Genomic DNA, 9,485 nt, shown 5'->3' on the forward strand with positions numbered 1-9,485 from the left:
TGCAGCCATTGCTCTGTGCTACATATTACGACATGTGCTTAATGTCAAAAAGATAACATTACATGCAACTATGATATCAACCGTTACAATACACATTCACAATCACCCTACTCTAACTCTCCACGAAATAACATGGCAATAATGTCTGTGTATCGTAACAACCTCACGGGCCATTTGCTAAATGCATCTAAGCATCAATTCAATCATTACTTGGCTATTACTGGCCACATGTATCACAAAACAACTTGCCTCTTCTTCACATGGTCCGTCTCACGAACTTGTGGCGCTACTTCATTAATCTCTGCCGTTATCTGTTCCCAAATCTTCCATCTGCGTGTGTGTGTCAGCTTCTCGGATGGACACTCTATCCAATCACGTGCTCGGGGAACCAGGATGGCCAGCTCCTGTGCTTCATATGCCTTATTTTTTTTGGGTGGTTCCGCTGTTGCACTGGCTCGCCCCTTGCCACGTCCCTGGCCACGCCCCCTGGCACCAGTCGCTGCACTTGAAGTGCTGGCCATGGTACTACCTTGTGAAGTCCCCTGTTGTGTTCCAAACAATTCTGCTGATGGTGGATATGAGCCAGCTGCAGGTTGGCCTGCTGCAGAAGGGCCAGGTGTAGGTTGCCCTGCTGTAGAATGGTCAGGTGCAGGTTCCCCTGCTGTAGAAGGGCCAGCAGCCTCCTCATTACCCACTGCCCGCATGTGCAGTGGCACATAGGTGGTGCTGGAGTCCATCTGGTCAAATAGTTGCTGCAGCACTGGGTCCACCTCTGGTTGGGATCCAGACATGTTAGCAACAACATTGTCACCTTCTAATACACCTTTATATACTGTTTGTGTAATCTGTTTGGCGGACATCAGCGGCAGCTGCGTTCCGTGCGTGAGCGTACGTCGCTGGTTTTTCGCGCCGCATACGGTGGCGGAAATTCCATTGTGTAAAACCTGGCGAAAGTTCGACATGAAATACTGGTCACCAATGCTAACATTGCATAGAATCTTCTGATACACCTGTGACTATTGCACAATACACATGCTATTTGCTAGCATGACATGACATTTCATTCATGACTACTGTGGTATTGTGGCGTTTTAGTGCAAGCTAAAAGTAGCCCAATCCCTTAGAGAATCCAGGCCACAAGTCATGCAATACTCATCTCTACTGTTATAGACCACACATGTGAGAGCCCTATAAATAGTGACTTCCTGCTAGAATCATTTGTCTTCAGATCTGGACTTGTCAGGGTCTAAGGTAAGCTCTTCCATGCTCCTTGTAGATATGATATCCATTAACAATGTAAGTGTATGAATGTATGCACTATTGCCTCACTGACTACAGATTGTTGGGCCAGCAAAGTGGTGTATTATTATTGCAACATGTCACATGTTCACTATTTCACTCACAGGTCTTCAACCTGTGTGGGTTCATCTATTGCAGGACAACATGTCCCAGCAATAGATGAAATGTGTCATAGTACATGATGTCGGCAAAAAATGCTGACACCTTTATCTGTGTGTTTTGGACGGTGTGTATTGAGTTCATATTATTGTGTCATCATTAGAGAGTGAAATGGATCTGCGGGATTTCACGGGGCGGCCATCTATTGTACGTATTGAAGGCTACAAATCTATTTGTAGTGGGATATGGCCATTATGTGCATAGGTGCATCAGTATTTATGTTCATTTCTTTATAGGTTGCTGAAGCTATTATGCGCTACATGGAGAGGAGGCTAAGGGCACTTGCGGCTCTCCCCACTCGTCGGCCAAGGAGGCCAGGACGTGCTAGAATCTATCGCACACGGGTGACTCTGTTTGCTATGCCCGATGATGAGGTACTTACTAGGTACCGGTTACCGCCACATGTAATTCTGGATCTGCTCACCTTAATTCAGAGCGATCTGGAACCTCTACACGGGATCACGACAGCAATTCCGCCTCACACACAGCTGCTGGCGGTGTTGCATTTCTGCGCCTCAGGATCATTCCAACAAGTAGTGGCAGTACTTGCTGGAATATCTCAGCCGGCCTTCTGCCGAATCCTGAGGCGTGTGACGTCGGCCATGTTCAGGCGCAAGGGGCACTTCATGGCCATGACATTTGCCACCGAGACCCTGCGCAGAAGCCAGCAGGCCTTCCATCAAATTGCTGGCTTCCCTAATGTGATAGGGGCTGTGGATGGCACCCATGTACCATTTGTGCCTCCATCTCGAAGTGAGAAGATATATAGGAACCGCAAATTGTTCCACTCACTGAACGTGATGGTGGTATGTGGCCCATCCATGGAGATTCTCGCCTTCAACTCGAAGTTTCCCGGAAGTGCCCATGACTCTCATGTCATCCGACAAACCGGGATATGGCAAAGACTACAAGAGCTGGAAGGCCGTGATGCGTGGGTTCTGGGTGACTCCGGTTACCCATGTACGCCCTGGCTACTTACGCCGTACAGCTACCCAGCACCGGGCCCACAGGAGGCATTCAATCGGGCGCATGTTGCCACCAGGCAAGTGGTGGAGCGCTCAATTGGCCTTTTAAAAGGTAGATTTAGAGTGCTCCACCGCACTGGTGGTGACTTACAATATGCGCCTGAAATGGTGTCGAGGATCGTGGGCCTGTGTATATTTTTCCACAACATTGCTGTGCGGCGTGAGATACCCTTTGATGAGTGGGAGGTACCATCTGAGCCGCAAGATCCGCCCATGCGCCCATCCCGCGCCCCTGAATGCCGGAGGGGATACCAGCTGCGGGACTCTGTGGCGCAAAGATACTTCAGGTACATGTTATCGAGTTGACAGAACACACCAATTATTGTAAAAATCACCCCTTCAAATAAGTACAGTGTGTTAGTTGTCAGTGTTACAACACGAAAATTAGCCAGCCTGGCCTCCTAATGGCAAAGAAATAGGAGATATTTATCATATGTGCTTAGTTTTGGGGGAAGTTAAATATAGGTGCTAATTATTATACCTTGTTCAAGGGATCTTATGTGTTTGTTATATCTTCATTATTGTAGTTGATACTATCCCTGATGACTGGTGAGTACATTGATTTATTCTGTAATGTGTTTTGGATTTTTTCATGTGTTGATGTCTGATTTGTTTGCAGATATATATATATATATATGCTATTACAATTTATTCACATGTTTCAACATTTCAAGGAGCAGGCAGCCAGGCAGGCAGGCAGCCAGGCAGGCAGGCAGGCAGGCAGGCAGGCAGGGCTGGTGTATAATGCTGGTCTCAGGATACCTGCAAGTGTGTGTATGTGTCTTTTACACATAAATGTACGCATACACATAGATGCATAGAGTAAATAATGCTAAGTACAGCTAGGCGTTGCTAAGCTATAGCACGCGTTGCTTGGCGGAGCAAGGCGTCATTGGATTTGCTAAGTGCATACACACTGTGTTTTATATATATCAGATTTGTTCATTGCCATACATCAACACTACTGTTTTGAAGGCATGCGAATTTGTCACCATTTGTGTTGGCGCAGACACGCTGTTCATGTAAAGATGAACAATAAAGTTATTAACACAAATAACTGTGATCAACCAATGCCACCACCTGATTGGTTGATAGATGCCATTGTCAACATGGCGGAGACACGAAGGGCAGAACCCTTCACACATGCGGAGCTGAGGGTTCTTGTCTCCGTCATGGAGACAAGGCTGGGCCGTGCGGGGCCGTTTATCACAAACCGCCATAAGCGGAGGGCCTATGCTGCGGCAGGGCGCCGAATTTACGCCCGCACTCGGGTGCGGAGGTCCCTCGGGCAGCTTGAGAGGCGGTGGTCGGACCTCCGCAGGCGCCAGCCCCAGCTCTTGGAGCAAATCAGGGGCGAAATTGCTGAATGTGAGTATTTTAGCTATGAAATTTCGCACTTACAACATAGCATATATAAACAATAAAATGTGTCTCATGATAACTGGGTGTCCATGGGTTTAAAAGTCCATAGACTGTTATGTGTGCTTCTTCCTGGTTAACATGCAGTCATGTGGCTTTTATATGTAATGCCATAGCATTGAGGATTCTGATGCATACAATGTGCCAGATCTAATATGTGTTACACATTGATAAATGCCTGGGTTGTAATGTGTGAACAAATTACTAACAATCACATAATAATTTACATGTCACAATTTGGAATCCATGAACAGTAAGGAGCTACTTTCCTGCATCGTTTGCCATCATTATCACCCTTCCATGTATGTCTTGTTATGGATTAATACATGTGCCCCAATGACCCAACATTGACCATGATTTTTTTTTCTACCACACAGCACGAGCCCAAGCCCAACAGGCCCGTGAAGAGGCGGAGGCAGCCCTGGCCCAGGAGGAGGCCCAAGACCCGGAGGAGGAGGTGGCGGCAAGGGTGGAGGAGGAGGAAGTGGAGGAGGAGGAGATGGTGGTGGAGGAGGAGGAGGTGCGTGAGGAGGTGGTGGAGGAGGATGTGGAAGCGGAGTTGGTTGCGGAGGAGGAGGTGTTGGTGGCGGAGGAGGAGGTGGAGGAGGTGGTGGTGGAGGAGGAGGAGGAGGAGGAGGAGGTGGAGGAGTTGGAGGAGGAGGTTATTGTGGCAGAGGAGCTGGCGGAGGAGGGGGCTGAGGAGGCCACGGTTGCCCCGGAGGAGTCTGATGACGAGGGGGAGGAGGCGTGCCAGGCCCCGGAGTACCATCAGATCGGTATGTTAACATAATGCATCATTAATGAAGTAGTTGTACTGGTATTTGTTATGTAGCACTGGTGATAACAAATTTTTGGCCCATACTATTCATATAGACCCCAAAGTGGGTAGCTACAGATACAGGTACGGGTTAGATGGGGTGTCCAAGGCATCCCTTTCATCCAGGACACCTCTGAATTACACAGGTTTGTGGGATGGGTTGGAGCTCCATTTTGACTGCCACATAACCGTAGTAGTTAAACAGGATCCTGGAGTAAAGGGATGAGTGGATCATTTGTGGATGAAATTCACCTGCTGCAAGTGTTGATTATGACCCATCAAATAGTGGAATCTATATTGTTGGTGAATGTTATTTCTAAACTATAGGATGTATGCTATAAATGGAGTATGGGCCGGCCTACCTTGGAATGGAGTCAGAAGTTGCCAGTGTCCCAGGAGCCTCCTCTACCTAAACACCCCCTGTAGTTCAGATTGTTTTTTTGCCCTCACAGAATTGTAGGTTGGTTTAGACAGAATTATGATTTTGAGGATGTGTACTGTGCATTCCTGACATTTGCATAACTCCCATGCCACGAACCATCACTGAACTTAGACTGAGCAGATTGTGACAAGTTCTTATTGACGGAGGCCATGACATGCTTGTCATTGGTTAGTCATGGGTGGGTTGTGACTGAGAAGAAACAATATGACTGTTATGTCTTCTGCAGAGTAAAGGGTAGAGGCCAAAAAAGACAGTATGTAGTAAATAAGTTAGCATGTATGTATATATGTATGTGTCATATCTATTTATCTATGTGTGTCTCTATCTCTCTACATAGATAGATATATATATATATATACACACATGTCACCTAGCATTTGTGCAATTTATGTCGCAGTATGTGAAATGTATGCATGAATAACATGACTAATTTTTGCCCCTTTGACATGCCCACAGATGACACCACACCGGCAGATGAGGGGGTGCGTGGGGCCGTCCTGCGAGCGGAGCAACATTTAAGGCTCCTTCTAGCAGACCTGCAGGACATCCGCGATCTGCTGCTTTGATTTATTATATTTTATATTTTATTTTTTATGTTAATGTTGATTTAAAATAAATTCTTTATGCAAGTTCACAGTTGTTGGTTTTATTTGCACTTGAAACAGTATATGTGTAGATTGTTTATAATCTTTTACACAGGGTGTAATACAAACCATTGCACTTACATTGCTGTAAGGGTTAATGTGTGCAATGGATGTGTTAGGCATGCTTGTAAGGATATATTGGCATCTAATTGATTCCAATTCCAAATAAGCTGTTTTTTATGAGGATAGGTAATTGAATAAGTGGGTCATGTGATGTATTGCAGAATTGACATAATAGTGGGTTGTTTGGCGTAAATACTCCGCTTACGGGCGGTAGCACCGCTTGGCTCCCGTTCGGATGCGGTATTTCCGAGCATACTCTGTAATACTCAGTAATACCGTGCAGAATCGGAGTGTTTCTCCCGCACACGCATGGTTTGTATGTCGTCCGTAAACACGCCCTGTTCTTAAAGAGTGAGTCCGTCCGAATGCGGAGGACACGTGGGCGTTTCTACGGACGATGGCCGCACGCGGCAAAACACCGTGGCGTGCGGACCGCACCGTAAGAATGCGGGAATATCCGCACCGATCAGAATAAGGGCCTAAGAGAGCATGACGATGCTAATTAAATTCATCTCCATTTTTATCCATCAACTTGCATTAGATATTATAATACTGCATGGGAGTGGGTAAATTCAGTAGTTCTATGTCGTATAATCGTATAAACAAACCATAGAATTCTATTGCATTTTCTGTGATCAGCAGTCGACTATCATATAAGCAGACAAGCCAAACAAAGGGTAGGGGGGGGAGGGGAAGAAGAGGGAGGGGGGGGGAGGGTTATGATTGGACGCCTCCAGCATAGTCTAAGCTTCTTAATCTAATATTCTTTATGGGTATGCAAATTTCGCTATATTATTCTGTTTTTATTCTTCTATAGGCCCTCTTGCCCTCCGCTTTTCATTCCTATCTAGGGACCTTTACTCAATTGGAATGTTATGATATTCCAACCACGGGGACCAGGTTTCCTTGAACATTTCTGTTTTCTCTTCCACGATACTTGAAAGGAGTTCCATCTGATATATATGCCAAATGACCTCCTTTATGTTATTAATAGAAGGGGTTTCCTTTGTTTTCCAATTAATAGCTATTTTAATTTTTACTGCTGCTAAGGCAAACCATATAAATTTTTGTATTTTTTGAGGAAGAATTAAATATTCCGGGGCGATTGGGATGTCTATCCCTGTTACCCTCTGAATTAAATTAACCACTTTCTTCCAGGTCTCTTGGATTCGTGGGCAACCCCAGTAAATATGATTTAGTGTGCCCTGTTCCCCACATTCTCGCCAACATTGGTTGGTGGCATCAGGGTAAATATGTTTAAGTCTATTTGGAGTTAAATACCAACGCGTGTAAATCTTATATGTATTTTCTCTATATCTGATCGATTGGGAGAATGAAATCAGGTTCTGTCTGATTCTGTTCAGTACGGCACTTTCTAAGCTCACAATCTCTCACTTCATGGTAAGGCTCCTGTCTGTTCCTCCTGGCAGCTGCTCTCTGGTCCATTGAGATGTTTGAGGGCTCAGATCCACACATACAGTAAATGTGGTAGAAGAAGCTGGTACACTGGGCATGTGCAGCAGCTCTGCTCTGTCCTTTATACTGCACGATGTGGTGGCAGCTCTGTTGATCAGATTACATACCCACTATTGTTGTCATAATTGAAGGCACATGCGTAGAGGAGGGGGGGTTTCCTGGTAGCCAGAAATGCCCCCCTCCCCCCTGCATTTGCCTATGGAATCCCCTATCATAAATTTGCCAGTGTATATGCCTGGGCAGACATGACCTGTCATTGCTGTCTGCTATCCACATCAATCTACTGTAATACAGCATCTCTTCTATATCACTTGGTCTCATCTCTAACATGTTCTATCTCCCTGTTTTTATTCAAAAGCTTCACATCTACTTAAATAATGTCATTTATAAGGATCATACTGGTGACAAAATATGTTTTAATGAAAAAGGAGAATTGCCTACTGATTTTAATATTAATAATTGGATATCTTTTTCTAAAGGTAAAGAAATTAAGTTTTCAGTAACTTATACAGGAATATTGGGAGAAGATAATGTAAATATTTACACAGAGGATATAACTTGGAGACATGGAAGGGTAAGTTCACATTGAGAGTAAGGGCGTGATATAACCCCAGCCTTGTCAGTGATTGCCCCTTTTAAATAATGTCAGAGTTTAGCTGGCAACCCCCATTGCCACCAAACTCAGTTAACATTACATCTCACTCCAGATGTTTAAAGGGGAAAGTAATCAAACCTTTTCAAGATGACTAGTGAAGGGTTTGGCCATATCAACCAATCACAATTTAGCTGTAATTTACCTGGCTAATTCTGTTAAGCTAGGGTACAAGGTATGTACAGTATGTACAGTATGTATATGTAGAGAGAGAAAGAGAGAAAGCGAGAGATGAATAAGGTGGTAATCTGATTACTTCAGAATTGGTGCAAAACACAGTTTTATTCAGTATCACATCTGGCACGTGTTTCGGGTGCACAAGCCCATCATCAGGGATAAAATACACTCACAAAGACAAGCCTTTAAAGGAACATAGATCCCACCTCTGTCTGATCAATATCACACTCACCTGTGTCAAGCACCGGCCTCCCTCCTTCCCGCAATGTGCGCCAAAGGGCCTACACTGTTCATGTTCAATGATGTCATTACTAGGCATTGAGGAGGCTGTGTTCCCTGGTGCTTGTTGCCTTGGTAACTAAAAGCTCAGCCACAGGAAGACAGATGCCAATGTTGACAAACTGCAAGGAACATTTAAATGAAAACCAATTTACCAGTACATATAATTAAAACAGTATGTGGTGACTCTAAACATATGTACTAACAACTGAAGAACTGAAAAAAAAAATAATCAATGTAAATACATACAATTTAGCATAATGACATATTAGCTTGCACATATCAGATCACTATATAAGGGGCAAAGCTTAGTTAATGTGTCAAAAAATACTCAACACATCCAAATAGGCAAGAGCTACAGCCACAGCAGAAAAAAGAACTCATTGGTTCAATAGTAAACATACATAATATCAGCAACTACAAAAAGCAATGCAAGCCCAGGTGGGCGAAAGTGTATCTAATAAAAAAAAACAATTTGCTCTCAGGTTTGAGCAATTTTTTGTTCCTATTTTTCCCACATCGGGACAAAGGTACATGATCTATAATTTTAGAGTGTAGGCTTGCTAAACTGTGACCCAATGTCACACAGTGTCTTGCCACCGGTTTGTCACTGTGACCCCAAATGAGGGCCGCCCGTATTGAAGACCAGTTGTTGTCCATCCTCTCCTTAAATTGACATTGTGTTTTGCCTATGTAGTACAAAACACATGGGCAATACAGAACATTGGCAATAAACCTTGATGAGCAGGAACAGTAAGTGGAAATTTGATGGAGATTTTTTTTGCCACTATGTGGGTGGTTTACTGTGCCACCAGTAACCCAGTAACCATGGAGTGTCAAGAGACACACCCTACAAACCTATAGCTTGGGGCGTCAGTCCTTCAGGACATTAGGGATGTAGTAAATGAAGGGTCTAGTTGTAAAGGGTCAGCTTTAAATTAATAGCAGCGTTATACTGGCATTCAACCAAAGGAAACCTGAAGGCAAACAATAAACCACCATTTCTTCTGATGGACTACATTATATCCACAAA

General features: G+C 44.4%; 1 long non-coding RNA gene across 1 annotated transcript; it reads left to right on the top strand.

The window, feature by feature from the left end:
* The first annotated feature begins 4,596 nt into the window (after positions 1-4,596).
* LOC146025621 (uncharacterized) lies at positions 4,597-5,795 on the top strand. The gene is made up of 2 exons (XR_014454251.1): positions 4,597-4,678; positions 5,618-5,795. It is a non-coding gene; the product is annotated as an uncharacterized LOC146025621 (long non-coding RNA).
* Positions 5,796-9,485: the final 3,690 nt, after the last annotated feature.

Source organism: Crinia signifera, chromosome 1, assembly GCF_055691185.1.
Source record: "Crinia signifera chromosome 1, ASM5569118v1, whole genome shotgun sequence".
Classification (NCBI taxonomy): Eukaryota; Metazoa; Chordata; class Amphibia; order Anura; family Myobatrachidae; genus Crinia; species Crinia signifera.